Source organism: Lichenostomus cassidix, unplaced genomic scaffold (assembly GCF_008360975.1).
Source record: "Lichenostomus cassidix isolate B80296 unplaced genomic scaffold, HeHo_3.0 HiC_scaffold_33, whole genome shotgun sequence".
Classification (NCBI taxonomy): Eukaryota; Metazoa; Chordata; class Aves; order Passeriformes; family Meliphagidae; genus Lichenostomus; species Lichenostomus cassidix.
In genome coordinates, this window is record NW_028147632.1 from 721210 (window position 1) to 738528 (window position 17319).

Consider the following 17319-nt stretch of genomic DNA (forward strand, 5'->3'; position numbering starts at 1 on the left):
TATTTGACAAAACCATGCAGAGTACCCTGCAAGGCACAGGGGAAGGGGAAAACCAAGGTGAAAAGGAGTTATTCAACCTGATTAGAAAGTCCTTTTCCTCAGATGCAGCCCCTCTCCTCCTCGTGCCCCCCCGGGGCCGGGTGGAGCTCCCTGGAGAGCTCTGCTGTCCTCTGGCCCTTCTGGGTCTCCAGGTGGCAAAGCAGATCGAAGAGAAGGGGTCCAAACGAGGAAAAAGAAAAAATGAGAAAAAAACAGGAACAGAGCTCACTCCGACCGCCGTCCAGCACGCAGTCTCTGCCGAGCCACGAATCCTCCCCCGGAGCGAGACTTGGGGAAAATGTTTCAAAACAGCCCGGTATTCTCTCTTTGGCTGGGTGTAGTTAAAGAGACAGGACCACACATTTTTGTACACATTTTTTTCTTTCTTGGGCATATAAGCCAACGATAGGGGATAAAGGATTATCATTTTTTTTCACAGAGGCATAAATAGCACCTCTAATTGACCCAAACCTGGCCAGCAGCATCTCCATCACTTTCAGAGGTATCAGAGATTGACTCTGCTGGACTTGATGAAAAACAACCAAAACTTTCACTCAGAACACACACAGAAGACATCTTTGTGCCACTCCCCACCCCTCAGACACTTCCTATGGCTTACAACACCAGCTACTGAGGGGTTTAAATTTCTCTTAGATGTTAAAGATACCTTGCTGATGTTCTGGGCCACTCAAAACAACTGCAGTCCCCAAGTGTCACCCCGCTCTGGGGGCCTTGGGAGGCAGCTGAACCACGATACGGTACCCAGCGAACCCCAGAAAAGGCACTGAGACTCCCTGAGCCCCCCAGAACCTCCAAACCCCATAGAAAAACAGCCCCGAAAAACAGCCCCGCGAAAATGAGCCAATGGGAGAAGGCGCTGAGCGATTCTGATCCAATCCGAGCTCGCGGCGCTGATGACTCTCCAGTTCCCAGGCAGACCCGCAGCGCCCAGCGCTCCCCACCCCAACCCCACCTGCGCCGCCCCCTCGCCCCCAGCGCTTCCCGCCAGCCCAATTTGGGGAGGGGGCGCGTGGGGGGCGCCCAGGCCTGGCCCGGAGCCCAGCGCTGCCCCAGCCCGACCTGCCCCGGCTCCATCCTGGCTCCTCCCGCGGGATGCGACGGCGTGGGGAAAAGGGGGGGAAAGGGTGGGCGTTGGGCTTGGGGGGAGGAGGAGAAGGGATGGAGGAGGAGGAGGAAGGATGAGGAAGGAGCGGGAGAAAAGCCGGAGATCCGAGGAGGAGGAGGCGGGAGGAGGAAGGAGGAGGAGCCGCGGGAGGATGAAGGAGGAGAGAGGAAGAGGAGGAGCAGGAAGAGGTTGGAGAGAGGAAGAGAAGGAGCAGCAGAAGAAGCGCGGAGCTCTTTATCGGCGGTGGACAGACCATCGGCGCCCCGCATGCCGCAGGTGAGGGGGAGGAGAAAGTCGCCCCAAATGTCTCGGGGGACCCCGAGTGGCGTTTTTTCTCGAGAGGTGTTTGGAGCTCGCAGCTTCCGGGATTTTTTTATTCAACAATATTGTATTAATTAGCTGAAGGAGGAGAAGGTGGTGGGATTTTGTAGAAGGAAGGGGATGAGGAGAAGTGAGAGGAAGAAGAGTGTGAGGAAGAGTAGGGATAGAGGAGGAGCAGCAGGTAGAGGAGGCAGCCCAAGGTTCCAGCACTCCCTGTATCTGCAGCCCCCCACAAGGAGCAGGTGACTGGGGAGGGGGTTCCAGGATTTTCCTGGAGCCTAAATTTTGGTGTTTGTGAGGTTTGTTGGGGTGAATGTTCATGCTTTGGGGTTTTCTGGGCGTGATTCTTCAGAGTTTGGGGGGACTTTTAGCTGAATCTTGATGTTTTTGGAGTCTGGGGTCTGTGTCTTATGTTTGTGGGATATTTGGGAATCTTGTTGGTTAGTGGTTTTTGCAGCCTCAGATCTCCTGGAGACTTGCAGAGCTGGAGCTGGGCAGGAGGAACCCCCATGGCAAGGTGCTCAGGCCTTTTTTTTCCCCCAAAGCAGGATTTGTCATTGCCAAGGCGTGGCCGGTTGGAGGAGGAGGAAAAGCCCTGAGATGCTGCAGGAGGAGGAGCTGCAAACGCTGCCCAGGGAGCTGCGGGGAGGAAAGAGCCTCACTGTGCCGGGAAGGCAGCCAGAGATGCAGCCGGAGCTCAGAGCTGGGGGAGAAGCCTCAGGGCAGAGACAAGCTTCACAACTGTGGGGAATGTGGGAAAAGCTTCAGGTGGAGATCAGAGCTGATCTACCACCAGAGGATCCACACTGGGGAAAAGCCCTACGATTGTGGGAAGTGTGGGAAGAGCTTCAGGAGGATGTCCACCCTTATGCAGCACCAGGTGATCCACACTGGGGAGAAGCCCTACGATTGCGCAGAATGTGGGAAGAGCTTCAGCGACAGCTCCTCCCTGATAAAGCACAAGAAAATCCACACCGGGGAGAGGCCCTATGAGTGTCCCAAGTGTCAGAAGAGGTTTCAGAGGAGCTCCAGTCTCCTCCGCTATGAGATTATTCACACACAGGAGAGGCCCTTCCGCTGCTCTGACTGCGGGAAGGGCTTAAATCGAAACTCCACCCTCATCACCCACCAGCGCATCCACACTGGGGAAAAGCCCTACGACTGTGGGAAGTGTGGGAAAAGCTTCAGCCAGATGTCCAACCTGATGCAGCACCAGGTGATCCACACTGGGGAAAAGCCCTACTATTGCGTGGAATGTGGGAAGAGCTTTAGCCAGAGCTCCTACCTGACCCAGCACAAGAAGATCCACACTGGGGAAAAGGCCCTATGAGTGTCCAGAGTGTGGGAAGAGCTTCTACACGAACTCTCTCTTGACTCAGCACCAACGGAGGCACCAGTGAGAGAAGCCCTGCGAGTGACCCAAGTACAGGAAGAGCTTCATTGCTGCTCCAACTCCATCTCCTGTGGGAAGATCTGCAGTGGATGATCCCCAGTGATCCCTGTTGGGCAGAATCCTGGTGACCTTCATTCCAGGTGATCCCCGTTACGTGGGTGGAATGTGTTTTAAAAGTTCAAATATTACTTCTTCTCCTGCTCTGAGTTTCTTAGCAATAAATTCAATTCATGTCGCAAACTGCGAGCCTGTTTTGTGCACCAAGGTGTTGGATGAGGGATCTCTTTGCTAGGTCCTTCTATCAACTCAGGAAGCCTTGGTTCAATTTTCTCTCCCCATGGCGGCTGTGCAGGGCAGTGAGAGAGCAGCTCTGCTGGGTGCCTGGCATGGGGCCAGTGTCACCCCACCGCAATGTGCCATGGCCTCGTGTGGCCCTGTGCTCTGGAGCCAGCGCTGCTGTTGCTTTTTCCTTCCTGATGATTTTCTCTTTTGCATGATATGCTTGTGAAGTGCCCCCGCTGTCCCTGGCGTCCCCTGGGCACCGGCAGCCACGTCCCTTGGCCTGCTCCCCCTGGGCCGTTGCAGGGTGGCTGGCGGAGGCTGGGAGCTGCCGTGGAGGCCGTGGGGCTGCCCCGGGGGCTGCGTGCCGAGGCGGGGTCGGGAGGTGCGGAGAACTTGGTCGCTGTTTGCAGAGCAATGGCGCCTTGGGCCCGGGCCCGTTGCAGGGCTGTTCCTCATGTGCGGCTTTGGCCTCGGCCAGCCCGGGGGGCACTGAGAGCGCGGGGCTTGGGCTGTGCGCTGTGCAGAGCCCGCGCCTCGCTGCCCTTGGCTGGCTGTGCTGTCACTCGGAATTGTCCCAGCGCAATTGCTGCTCGGTGCCAGCGAGCGGGGACAAGGCCGGCGCCGGTGTCGCCCCCAGGCAGGCAGGCAGGGCTTTAGTGGGGCAGCAGCGGCGCCATGGTGGGAGTGTGTGTGCGGCCCGGGAGCGGCGGCGGAGCTCGGAGAGGCTGTCCCAGCGCAGGTGGGAGCCGCGCTGGCTTGTGCCGGGGCTCGGGGCTCGCTGCGGGCGGATGGAGGGGATGGAGAGGGCGGCAGGGGAGCCGTGGCGGCTTCCTTCTCCCGTCTCACTCCCTCCCTCCCTCCCTGGCTATGGCGCCGTGTTGCCGCTGGCCTGAGGCCGCTGAGGGAGCGGCTGCCCGCGGTCTCCTTGCCGCTGCTGCCTCGGCAGGAGGCGGTGCCGGAGCAGCGCTGGCTCGTCCCGCTTGCTGTCGGTAGCACAGAGGTGGCTGCGCTGTCGGCGGTAGTGTGCGGGAAAATCCGCGTGGTCAGGGGTTTGTGTGCCCGCAGGAGACAGAGGAGTGGTGTAAAAGTGACTTTATGGATGGAGAGAGGGAGAGGCCGTGGGGCATTTTCCATGGGGTCTGTAAAACGCAGCCTCCTTTTCATGCTCGTTTCCCCGGCTGCGTTTCATTGTCCCTTTGCCCTCTTGTCACCGTACCTGCGGGAAAAACAAAAACCTTTCAACAAGATGTTTAATGTTCGAGAGTCACGGCATTACTTTATTATCTGAGCAGGATGTTGTTCTGGCCAGGATGTACCACGGGAATCACCCCATATACACAGATCCTGGGTTTGCAGAGAGAATCATTCCATGGCACATAACCTTTACATGATTTTTCAGGTATTTTATACAGCGAAAACTCAGAAGGGTTTTTGGTCAGTCTTAATTGGTTCCATGTTGCTTATTTTCTAATATATGGTTTTGTATTGGATCCAGATTTCTTCTCTTCTGATGTTAATTAGGTTTTCCTTCTTATCTCTCTTTAGCCAGGCAAGGTGTCTCCAAACAGCCAGGGGTGAGGTTTGGAGCTGATGTTCGTTAATGGCTGCTGATGGCCTTTTGTCTTTTGGGCTCCTCCTAGCCTGTTGTTGTGTTGAGCTCATCAGACCTCACCTGGCAGAAAAATGTCCTGGAAAAAAACTTGAAATTCCTTTTCCCTGGGTAAACAAACAAACAAACAAAACCCTTGAGAAAAGTTATAGAAAATATTTAAAGTGATATATTTTCCAACACACTGTCAGGTACTTGGAAGGTACATACTTCCCGATCCGCCCACTGCCTGTGTCCCTTAATATGCACCCCTAGTTTGTGTAACATTCGGTATTCGGGGCTCTGGGAGGTGTTTGTTCTGCTTGTGGAAGTTCAGGAATGGGGCAGGAGCTTGGCTGAGCAGCAGTCTGTATCAATTAGTAACAATTCAAATTCACAATGGTTTCTGGGACGTGATAGGAATTCTTAGGATTACCACGGGGCTGCTCCATTGTAGGATTTGTTCTAGTGGCCGTTTTAATTTTTTAAACATTTTTGGGGCGCTGCCTCCAGCCCCAGTTGAGCACTTTTGTGTAATTTAATAATCCAATATTTGGATTCCCAACTGATTTCCCTGAACTTGTGGTAGCAAAAATCCCCAGTGGTTTATTACACTCTATTAAGCATCCACAATGCTAGCACACGTTGGAGTGAGGAGAGAGACGATTCCCCCCACTTTTTTTAGTGAAGTTTTCCCAACATTTTCCCGTTTGCTCTTTTTCTTTGCAGCTGAACCAGTTTGTGCTGCACAGTCAGATCTCCTCAGTCTGGGCTCTGCCTTGAGCTGTGCAAATTCCATCTGTGCAAGCAGGCAAAGCTTGGACTGAGGGACAGAGGGAATTGGCCCAATTGCTCCCCCAGGCCACAAGGCCCTGGTCCATTGTCCAGCCTTTGCCCCAGCAGTGTTCATTTGCATTTCTAAAGCTCCTTCCTCTGGTGGCTGCCTGGAACCGAAGCTTCTCTGCCAGGGCAGCCATCGGGTGACTCACATGTGGCTCTGCCCCCCACAAGCTGCTTTGAGGATTTTTTCTTCAACAATATTGTATTAATTAGCTGCAAGAGGAGAAGGAGGTGGGATGTTGTAGCAGGAAAAGGAGGAGGAGTGTGAGAGGGAGAGGAGTGTGAGGAAGAGTAGGGATCGAGGAGGAGGAGCAGGAAGAGGAGGCAGCCCAAGGTTCCAGCACTTCCTGTATCTGCAGCCCCCCACATGCAGCAGGTAACTGGAGATGGGGATCCACGATTTGCACTGGGCCTAAATCTTGGTGTTTGTGAGTTTTTTTGGGCTAAATGTTCATGCTTTGGGGTTTTTTGGGAGTCAATCTTTGAATTTTGGAGGCGCTTTTGGCTGAATCTTGATATTTTGGGAGCTTGGAGTCTGTGTCTTTATGTTTGTGGGCTATTTGGGAATCTTGTTGGTTAGTGGTTTTTATAGCCACCAAACTGCCAGAGACTTGCAGAGCTGGAGCTGGGCAGGAGGAACCCCCAGGGCAAGGTGCTCAGCCCTTGTTTTTCCCCCAAAGCAGGATTTGTCATTGTCAAAGCGTGGCCGGATGAAGGAGGAGGAAAAGGCCCTGAGATGCTGCCCGAGGAGGAGCTGCAAAAGAAGCCTGACGGCAGAGAGAACAAAGCTGCCAGGAGCTTCCTGAATGGAGGGAAAGGGGGGATTGGGACCTTTAGAAGTGTTGAATTTGGTTTGACCCACCTGGAATTGGTTTTGATGCACCTGGAATTGGGTTTGATCCACCTGGAACTGTAATGGATTTACCTGAAATGGGGTTTTGTCGACCTGGAATTAGGTTAATTCATCCTGGAATTCGCTTGCATCCCACTGGAATTTGGTCTAATCGACCTGGAATTGGGTTGGATCCACCCGGAATTTGGTTGAATCTCTCAGGTATTTGGTTGATTCATCCTGCAGTTGGGTTGGGTCCAGCTGGAACTGGGTTTGATCCATCTGGAATTCAGTTGGATTTACCTCAAATTGGGTTTGATCCACCTGGAATTCGATTGGATTGAGCTGGAATTTGGTTTAATCTACCTGGAATTTGGTTTGATCCTCCTGGAATTGGGTTGGATCCACCTGGAATTTGATTGGATTGAGCTGGAATTTGGTTTAATCTACCTGGAATTGGGTTTGATCCTCCTGGAATTGGGTTGGATCCACCTGGAACTGGATTGGATTCACCTGGAATTCCATTGGATCAACCTGGAATTGGGTTAAATCCACCTGGAATTAGGTTGAATGCCCTTGGAATTCAGTTGGATTTACCTGGAATTGGGTTTGACCCACCTGGAGTTGGATTTGATCCACCTAAGATTGGGTTGGATTTACCTGGAATTTGGTATAATCTGCCTAGAACTGGATTTGATCCACCAGGAATTGGGTTGAATCCACCTGGAATTGGGTTTGAATGGTGTTGGTGCTGCAGTAGAGGTTGAAATTCCCCCAGGATCCTCCTGGAATCAAGTCAGACACACCTGGAATTGGGCTGAATTCCCCTGGAAATGGATTTTTGGTTATATTCAGTCTGGATGATGGTGTGGGGCAATGGGAATGGGGAATTGTGGGGGATGAGAGCATAAAAATCCTGGGAAAATGGGGATTTCCACCTAAAATCCTGGGAACAGGGAGGGTAGGGCACTGCCAGAGCCCCAAAATCCTGGGAAAAAGAGGAATTTGAGCATCCTGAGCCTCTCAAAATCCTGGAAAAGAGGAAGTAGGAACTCCCAGAGCCCTAAATTCTCACTACAGGGGCTTTTGGAATTCCCAGAGTCCCAAAATTCCAGGAACAGGGGGGTTTGGGAAATCCCCGAGCTCCAAAATTCTGGAAAAAGAGGAATTTCAGCACAATGAGACCCTAAAAATAATGGAAAAAGAGGAAGTGGGAACTCCCAGTTCCCCAAATCCTCAGTACAGGGGGGTTTGGGAATCCCAGAGCCCCAAAATTGCGGGAACAGGGGGGTTTGGGAAATCCCAGAACCCCAAAATCCTGGAAAAAGAGGATTTGGGAACACCCAATTCCCTAAATCCGGGGTACAGGGGTGTTTGGACACACCCAGCCCCAAAAAATCTTAGGAACAGGGGGGTTTGGGAACTCCTAGAGCCCCAAAATCTCGGGTACAGGGGGGTTTGGGAACTGTCAGAACCCCAAAACCGTGGGAAAAGAGGAGTTTGACCACTGCTGACCCCAAAACTTGGGGAAAAAAAATGGGGAAAACCCTGAAAAAAGAGGAAGCTTGGCCAACGCCCTTCCCAGAAAAATCCCCCAAAAGGAGGTTGGACCTTCTGAATCTCCCCGATCCCCTTTTGCCATGGATCCAGGACACCCCAAATCCCAACGCCGCGGCTCCAGGACCCCCCAAAGCCCACCTTGGAGCCCCCGAAGGCCAGGCAGGGTCAGCGCCAGCAGCAGCAGCAGGCAGGGGCAGCTCCGTGCTCCATCCATGGCGCCTCGGGATGTGGCGACACTGGGAAGGGTCGGTGGTGGTCCCAGGAAAGCGGCGGCGAAGTGGGGGGAGTGGGAGTGGGGGCGCAGCGCCCCAAAAGCGGCGGAGCTAATGGGAGGTCGTGTGTGTTGTGTCGTCATCGGTTGCCGGGTAGAGCGTTGGGAAAAAGAGCTCCCTAGAAATTGCAGCCAATGGGAGCGCGTCCCAAAATGGCGCCCGGCCAATCAGAGCGCGCGGGGCGGATGATCCCGCCCGGCTCCGGACTGGAGCTCCCAGTGCAGCGGCTGCTGCGGGGCTGGCGGCAGCTACCGGGCGCTGGCCATGGGGCGAGTGGCGGCAGTTGGGGCCCTACTGGTGTCACTGGTGGTGCTGGGAGCCCGGCTGCGGGCGCGGAGCTGTCGGGTGAGCGGGGGGAGCAGGGAATGCGATGGGAAAGGGGGAAAAGGGGAAAGAAAGGGGTTTGGGAGCCCAAAATGGAGGGGGAGGAGGAGAGGAAACCGAAAGGAAGAGCGGGAGGGGCTGAGGGTTGGGGGAAGGTGAGGAAGGGGTGGGAGAGGGTGGGGAAGTGGGGAAAAGGGGAGGGTGGGAGCCCAAAACTGAGTGGGAGGGGGATGGGGATGAGGGGATTATGGGTAAAAGTGTAGAAAAAATGCAAAAAGAGGGAATGGGACCCCAAAATTGAAGTAGGGAGTGGTTGAAAATGGCGGGGAGTGAGGATGTAAAAGGGGAAATAGGAAGAAGGGTGGGAAAGAGGAAGTGGGAGCGCGGGCAGGAGGGTCCCACGGCGGCCGTGGGGCACAGGGGGTGCGGAGTGGGGATCCGGGGTGACCCCCGGAGCTCTGGGATCGATGGGGGTGCTGGGGGAACCCCTGACCTGTGCCCTGCACACACAGGGGTCTTCCAGCAGATGATGAAGACCAAGTGTCACTTCATTAACGGCACGGAGAAGGTGAGGTTCCTGGCGAGGTTTATCTACAACCAGGTGGAGTTCGCGAGGTTCGACAGCGATGTGGGGAAATCCGTGGGGTTAACTCCATATGGGGAGAACCGGCCCAGCGCTGGAACAGTGACCCAAATATACTGGAGCATGCACAGACTGCAGTAGACAGGTACTGCCGGCACAATTACAAGGAGATCACTCCGTTCGGCGTGGAGCGCAGAGGTGAGCGTGGGGCAGAGGTGTCCCCTCAGGCTCTGCCCTGGCAATGACCCTGGAAGCCATCAAACCCTCCCTGGGAATCACCCAGAGCCCTCAGCCCTCCTCGTGCCAAACCCAGGGCTTCTTGTCCTTCTCAGTGACTCCTGTAGCTCTCCCATTCCATCTCAGTCTCTCCCAGTCCTTGTAATCCCATTCCCAATCCACTGCCACACCTCCACTCTCTCTCCCAGTCGATTCCCATTCCCTCCCAGTCCATTCCCACCCCCTCCCCAAGCCACACCACCCCTCTCAGCTCTTTTCCAGTGCCCGCCCCAATTCCAGTGTCTCCCCTCTCTCTCCCAGTGTCCCCCAGCGTGTCCATCTCGCTGGTGCCCTCGAGCTCCCAGCCCGAGCCCGGCCGCCTGCTGTGCTCCGTGATGGATTTCTACCCTGCGCAGGTGCAGGTGAGGTGGTTCCAGGGCCAGCAGGAGCTCTCGGAGCAAGTGATGACCACCGACCTGCTCCCCAACGGGGACTGGACCTACAAGCTGCTGGTGCTGCTGGAAACGCCCCCTCGGCGTGGGGTCACCTACACCTGCCAGGTGGAGCACGTCAGCCTGGAGCAGCCCCTGAGGCGGCACTGGGGTACGGCCAGAGCCCACAGCGCCGGGGGGAGCGGGGGAGGCACTGGGGGGGCTGGCAGGGGGATTGGGCTGTGCTGGGGGGAGCTGGGAGGGAGGTGGAGAGAGGCTGGTTTATACTGGGAGAGGGGCTTGGGGGTGTGGGAGGGCTGGGGAGGGGTTGGAAGGATGTTGGGGAGGGTGGGATGAGGTTCTGAGGGTGCTGGTGGGCACTGGGAGGGAGTTTGGGGATGCTGGGGGGAACTGGGAGGGAGTTGCAGTGAGGCTGGAGGGGCTGGAAGGAGATTGGGGATGGAAGAGCAAAGGTTGGAATGAGGTTGGTTGTGCTGGAAAGAGACTGGGAAGGACCTTGGTGAGTCCTGGTGGGGCTGGGAAGGGACTGGGAGAGGGTTTGTGGGTCCTGGGGCGGTGGGGGGAAACTGGGAGGGGTTGTGGGGTGCTGAGAGGGACGGCAGGGGCTTTGGTGTGTCCTGGGGAGGCTGGGAATGGATCCGGAGGAGGTTTCAGGGGCTCCTGGTTGGGCTGGGGGCGACTGGGAGGGTACTTGGAGGGGCTTGGGGTGTCGGTGAGAGGTTTTTGGGGGTCCTGAGCCCTGCTGACCCCCCAGAGATGCCGCCGGATGCTGCCCACAGCAAGATGCTGACGGGGATCGGGGGCTTCGTGTTGGGCTTCGTCTTCCTGGCGCTGGGGCTCGGCTTCTACCTGCGCAAGAAGGTGAGGGGGGGTCCCGGGGGTCGTGTCCCCCCTGCCCCGGAGCGGCTGTGCTCCCCCCGGGACCCCCAGCCCGGTGTCACCCCCTTTTCTCTGCCCACAGAGCTCCTGAGCCGCCGCCGGCCGCAGCCCCTCCCTGTGGCCTCGGGCCCGGCCGGGACCCCCTGCTCTGTCCCCGCGCTGATTTTGGGGGGGTCGTGTGTCCCCCCAGCCCTGCTGTCACTCTGACCCCGCCCGGCTGCTCCCAGTGCTCCCAATAACACTTCCCAGTTGGCTCCGGTCGCGTTTCTTGGGGGACACTGGGGAGGAAACTGTGGAGACCCCACGGTGGGGCTGTGATTGGGGGGCAGAACTGACCTCGGGATGGATTGGGAATGAGGACCCCCGTGTGTCTCCAAGTGTCACCCCGCTCTGGGGGCCTTGGGAGGCAGCTGAACCCCGACACGGCACCCAGAGAACCCCAAAAAAGGCGCTGAGACCTCCTGAGCCCCCCAGAACCTCCAAATCCCATAGAAAATCGGCCCCGAAAAATAGCCCCGCGAAAATGAGCCAATGGGAGAAGGCGCTGAGCGATTATGATCCAATCCGAGCTCGCGGTGCTGATGACTCTCCAGTTCCCAGGCAGACCCGCAGCGCCCAGCGCTCCCCACCCCAACCCCACCTGCGCCCCCCCCTCGCCCCCGGCGCTTCCCGCCAGGCCAATCTGGGGAGGGGGCGCGTGGGGGGCGCCCAGGCCTGGCCCGGAGCCCAGCGCTGCCCCAGCCCGACCTGCCCCGGCTCCATCCCGGCTCCTCCCGCGGGATGCGACGGCGTGGGGAAAAGGGGGGAAAGGGTGGGCGCTGGGCTGGGGGGGAGGAGGAGAAGGGATGGAGGAGGAGGAGAAGGAGAAGGGATGGAGGAGGGATGAGGAAGGAGCGGCAGAAAGGCCGGCGATGCTAGGAGGACGAGGCGGGAGGAGGAAGAAGGAGGAGCCGCGGGAAGAGGAGGAGAGAGGAAGAGGAGGAACAGGAAGAGGTTGGAGAGAGGAAGAGGAGGAGCAGCAGAAGCAGCGCGGAGCTCATTGTCTGTCGCGGTCCCGGGAGCATCGGCGCCCCGCATGCCGCAGGTGAGGGGGAGGAGGAAGTCGCCCCAAATGTCTCGGGGGTCCCCGAGCGGCGTTTTTTCTGGGCGGGTGTTTGGAGCTCGCAGCTTCCGGGATTGAGCCCGAAATCTCGTGAAGGGTCGCTGGGAGGGTTTGATTGTGCGGGGGGAATGTTTGGATGTGGCGGAAGGCCAAAGCTGAGGCGCCAGTGGTCCTTTGGGGGATATTTTGGGGGCTGCAGGTGGCCATGGCCCGGTGTCGGGGTGGGAGGGGGACATGGGGCATGGGGTCCCCCCGGGAGAGCGGTGGAGGGGAAGGTCGGGAGCCCCGGAGTGGTGTGAGCGGAGAGGGGCGATGGCGGAGCTGGGGGAGCCCCGGCAGGCTGGAGAGGGGGGAGCCTAGGATCCCTGGAACCGCGGAGAAGAGAATGAGGGGAGAAGGGACCCCTGGGACCCCCAAAGCCCCCGGATCATCCCTAAGCGGGACCCTGGAAAATAGGGAAGCCCAGGAGCCACGGGAGCGCCATGAGTGCAGGGAAGGGAGACCCTGAGGAGGCCAAAGTGAAAAGAGCAGAGAGGGGGAAATGCTGGGAGGGTTTTAAGGTGAATGATGGGTGTTTGGGGTTTTTATGGACACAAAACCCTGGGAGACTTGCAGAGCTGGAGCTGGTCAGGAGGAACCCCCAGGGCAAGGCACTGAGCCCTTGTTTTTCCCCCAAAGCAGGATTTGTCCTTGCCACGGCGTGGCTGGATGGAGGAGGAGAAAAAGGCCCAGAGATGCAGCCAGAGCGCGGAGCTGGGGGAGAAGCCTGAGGGCAGGGAGAAGCCCCACAAGTGTGGGGAATGTGGGAAAAGTTTAAGGCGGAGATCTGACCTGATCCGGCACCAGCTGATCCACGCTGGGGAAAAGCCCTATGAGTGTGGGGAGTGTGGGAAGAACTTCAGTCAGAGGTACAACCTGATCCAGCACCAGTTGGTCCACACAGGGGAAAAGCCCTACGGTTGTGGGAAGTGTGGGAAGAGCTTCAGCCAGATGTCCAACCTGATGCGGCACCAGGTGATCCACACTGGGGAAAAGCCCTACAATTGCGAGGAATGTGGGAAGAGCTTCGGGGACAACTCCTCCCTGATCCAGCACAAGAAGATCCACACCGGGGAGAGGCCCTATGAGTGTCCCAAGTGTGGGAAGAGGTTTCAGAGGAGCTCCAGTCTCCTCCGCCATGAGCACATTCACACCCAGGAGAGGCCCTTCCGCTGTCCTGACTGTGGGAAGGGCTTCAAGCGAAACTCCACCCTCATCACCCACCGGCGCATCCACACTGGGGAAAAGGCCTAGAAGTGTGGGGAGTGTGGGAAGAGCTTCTCACAGAGCTCTAACTTGACTCAGCACCAACGGAGGCACCAGTGAGGGAAGCCCTGCGAGTGTCCTGAGTCCAGGAAGAGCTTCATTGCTGCTCCAACTCCATCCCCTGTTGGAAGATCTGCAGTGGATGATCTCCAGTGATCCCCGTTGGGCAGAATCCTGGTGACCCCCATTCCAGGTGATCCCTGTCAGGTTAGGGGAATGTGTTTTAAGTGGTCAAATTTTACTTCTTCTCCTGCACTGAGGTTGTTAGCAATAAATTCAATTTACATTGCCAATTCCGAGCCTTTTTTGTGCACAAAGGTGTTTGATGAGGGATCTCTTAGCCAGATCCTTCTATCAACTCAGGAAGCCTTGGTTCAATTTTCTCTCCCCCTGGTGTCTGTGCAGGGCAGTGAGAGAGCAGCTCTGCTGGGTGCCTGGCATGGGGCCAGCGTCACCCCACTGCAATGTGCCATGGCCTCGTGTGGCCCTGTGCTCTGGAGCCAGCGCTGCTGTTGCTTTTTTCTTCCTGATGGTTTTCTCTTTTGCTCCAAAGGCTTGTGAAGTGCCCCCGCTGTCCCTGGCGTCCCCTGGGCGCCGGCAGCCTCGTCCCTTGGCCTGCTCCCCCTGGGCCGTTGCAGGGCGGCTGGCGGAGGCTGGGAGCTGCCGTGGGGGCCGTGGGGCTGCCCCGGGGGCTGCGTGCCGAGGCGGGGCCGGGAGGTGCGGAGAACTTGGTCGCTATTTGCAGAGCAATGGCGCCTTGGGCCCGGGCCTGTTGCAGGGCTGTTCCTCATGTGCGGCTTTGGCCTCGGCCAGCCCGGGGGGCACTGAGAGCACGGGGCTTGGGCTGTGCGCTGTGCAGAGCCCGCGCCTCGCTGCCCTTGGCTGGCTGTGCTGTCACTCGGAATTGTCCCAGCGCAATTGCTGCTTGGTGCCAGCGAGCGGGGATAAGCCCGGCGCCGGTGTCGCCCTCAGGCAGGCAGGCAGGCAGGCAAGCAGGCAGGGCTTTAGTGGGGCAGCAGCGGCGCCATGGTGGGAGCGTGTGTGCGGCCCGGGAGCGACGGCAGCGGGCGGAGCCCGGGGAGGCGGAGCTCGGAGCGGCTGTCCCAGCGCAGGTGGGAGCCGCGCTGGCTTGTGCCGGGGCTCGGGCCTCGCTGCGGGCGGATGGAGTGGATGGAGTGGGCGGCAGGGGAGCTGTGGCGGCTTCCTTCTCCCGTCTCCCTCCCTCCCTCCCTCCCTGGCTGTGGCGCCGTGTTGCCGCTGGCCTGAGGCCGCTGAGGGAGCGGCTGCCCGCGGTCTCCTTGCCGCTGCTGCCTCGGCAGGAGGCGGTGCCGGAGCAGCGCTGGCTCGTCCCACTTGCTGTGGGTAGCACAGACGTGGCTCTCCTGTTCCCGGGACTGTTTCCAGGCCATGCGGCACCGGGCTGGTAGCCACATCGGCTGCCAGCAGATGTCAGTGCCCGGGGCTGAGTGTGACGGGAGGACCTTGGGTGTCCCTCACAACCCAAATCTCTATGGAACAGAAAGAAAGACTCGTTCGGTGGAGGCGGTGCACCCTAGTCCCGTCCTGTCGCCCGGGGCAGCTGCAGTCGTTCATGCAAGTTCCACCTTCCCTGCCGGGACCCCCTCCTCTTCCCAGAGAGGACACAAACGGCATTGCCAGCGCTCGCTGTCCCTGAGCTCCAACCCTCAGCACAGGGCATGCAGGGGACAATGCTGAGCCCCTCAGGGCTGCTGGTTCTACCCCCCAGGCAGGCTGAGCCCGATCTGCAGCTGCCCTGTTCCCGCACTCGGCAGCTCCCGGGCGCTGTCCCTGCATGTCCCTAATTATCCCTAACTGTCCCTGCCTGTCCCTAACTGTCCCTGCCTGTCCCTGCCTGTCCCTAACTGTGCCTGCCTGTCCCAGCCCGGAGCTGCACAGCCAGAGGGGTTGGGGCTGCAGGGCCGAGCTGGCCCCAGAGCTCTCTGACACTGTGTTTGTGTCCCCAGGTGCTGCCGGGGAACAGAGACAGGGCAGGACTGAGCTGGCAGTGCCTTCCTGAACGTGGGGGAACCTCAGGGCACAGACCAGCTGGGGCCTCTCATCGTGATCCTTTTAACCTACTGTTATCAGGTTGTCAAACTTCCGAGGCTGGTCTTCAAAAGGCTTTTTCAGCACTGCTGATGTCTCTGGAGCCACGTGCAGTTTATTCCAATCAGAGACCTACCAGCTCTGTGCTGGAGAAGAAGCAATCTGGCTGCACTAAAGACGTTCTAAAGAAGGTCCATTGTGTCCGGAATAGATCACCAGCCAAGGTGACACACTTGCCTTGGGTATAAGAAGCCACTTGTCCCAAGCAGAAAGGTGCCACTGGTGAGTGTGCAGCGAGTGAGGTTATGGAGGAAGGATTCTGCACCAGTGACAGGAGTGTGAAGGATCTGCTGGGAGTCCACAGCACTTCAGCAACCAGGAATAAACTCAAAAGAACCCTTACGGGTGGCCTCTAGGAAGGGGACAGTGTGAGCCCAGGAGCACAGGGCTGGCAGGGTGTGGCTGTGTCCAGGGCTCTGGAAGAGACCTGGTGCTTTGCTGGGCCCCAGCTGTGGATGGGACTGACATGCCTGGCCCTGGGCAGTTCAGCCATAGCTGTCCCCTGTCCCTGTCTGTGCCCCTTGTCCCTGGCTCTGTCCCCATCTCTTGTCTCTCCTGCTGCCAGCTCAATGAGTGGCACACAGGCTGAGGGTTCCTCCTGTGTTCCCTGGGCGTTGGGTGGGAGATGTGAGGGCTGGGCCTGCTCAGGACAGCTCCATGCTCACGACAAACTGCTCTTTCCAGCTCCAGGCCTGTGGATCAGATCCCACCTCAAGTTTATCGTGGTGCTGATTGTCCTCCTAGCCCTGGTTGTGGCTTTGCTGGTGTCCTTGGCTGCTGTGTCAGGTAAGGGAGGAGCAGCAGCCTCAGCCCAACCCCTCGGGGCACTGCAGGCTCACTGCTTTCTGTGGCCTGTGGAACCCTTGAACCTTCTCCATTTCCCTCTGCAGGGAGAATACACAGAGGCACTGCAGTTACTCCAGTTAACCCTGCAGCTTAAGTGCTGCAGGCCTGTCCCCATGGCTGGGTTGGGTACCGAGGGATCTGCTACATCCTCTTGAGGGATGTGGGGAGCTGGGATCAGGCTAAGACTCCACCGACTCTGAGCTCGGGGCCTCCCTGGCTGTGCTCAAGGACAGGGAAATGGTGAGTGAGGGGTTTGGGGGGTTTGGGAAGGCCAAGGGGACCCTGGGGAGCTCCTGGGCTAGGAGTCCATTGTTTGCTCCTCTCTCCTTGCCAGGAGTTCCTGTTCTGCCTCAGCAGGAATGATGATTACTGGCTCGGGCTGCACAGACAGGGCCAGCGGCTGCAGTGGGTGGATGGCAGCAACTTCAGCTCCTCTTGAGTCCTGGGGGGCACAGGCAGGGCCTTGGGGGCACAGGCAGGGCCTGGGGGCACAGGGCTGCTGGGACTGTCCCTTGTGGGCAGCACTGTTTCTCCTGCTGGGGAGGACAAAGCACAACCTCTTTCTCTGCTCCTCCTTACAGGTTAAAGATCCTTGGCAATGGAGAGTGTGTGTTCCTGCGAGAGGGAAAGTTTAGGAGTACAACCTGCACAGATCACCTGCAATATCTGTGCAGCAGAGCCCAAACTGAGCTGTAACTGGGGATGGAGGAATTACCTTCTCTGTGCTGAGCACTCACAGCTTAGCCTCTTCTTCCCCCCAGCACAGGGATTTCCTTCCTCAGCTGCAGCACCTGCCTTGCACTGACTCTCAGGGTCACCTCAGTGCCACTTTGCAGAGTCACCTCAGTGTCTGATCTCAAGGAGATGAATCTGTAGGAAGAGGGGATGATGTGGAAGCTGATCTGTGGCTGCCTGGGCTGGGTGTTCCTGTCTCCCTCTGGAGCCATTCCAGGAATCTTCCTGTTTTTCTTGCACTACATGTTTCTACAGTGACCTTTTATATATATATTGATATGGAAAGGGATTTCAAATACGTTTTTCCAGCACTTCCAGTGTATTTATACACTAAGCTTGTGTATATATATTAAAATATAACTCTGTGAGTGCAGACCTACCTGTTCTTCTAAAACTGTATTTACACACTGACCTTATATGTATTAGCATATATTTCTATAACACTCTGGATACAGAACTACCTGTTCTTCTAACATTGTATTTATACACTAATCTTG

General features: G+C 57.6%; 2 protein-coding genes and 2 pseudogenes across 4 annotated transcripts in view; 3 read left to right on the plus strand and 1 right to left on the minus strand.

Annotated features, from left to right (window-relative positions):
* Nucleotides 1–17319, plus strand: part of LOC146421311 (uncharacterized) — a 141095-nt gene that overhangs the window by 85006 nt on the left and 38770 nt on the right. The window lies entirely within an intron of this gene.
* Nucleotides 1–17319, minus strand: part of LOC146421312 (uncharacterized) — a 107251-nt gene that overhangs the window by 72054 nt on the left and 17878 nt on the right. The window lies entirely within an intron of this gene.
* On the plus strand, nucleotides 1433–13407 carry LOC146421316 (uncharacterized; annotated as a pseudogene). The gene is made up of 4 exons (XR_014848624.1): nucleotides 1433–1441; nucleotides 1944–2882; nucleotides 11626–11791; nucleotides 12491–13407. The product of XR_014848624.1 is annotated as an uncharacterized LOC146421316 (transcript).
* Nucleotides 8518–10961, plus strand: LOC146421317 (class II histocompatibility antigen, B-L beta chain-like; annotated as a pseudogene). The gene is made up of 5 exons (XR_014848712.1): nucleotides 8518–8598; nucleotides 9090–9358; nucleotides 9698–9979; nucleotides 10583–10689; nucleotides 10790–10961. The product of XR_014848712.1 is annotated as a class II histocompatibility antigen, B-L beta chain-like (transcript).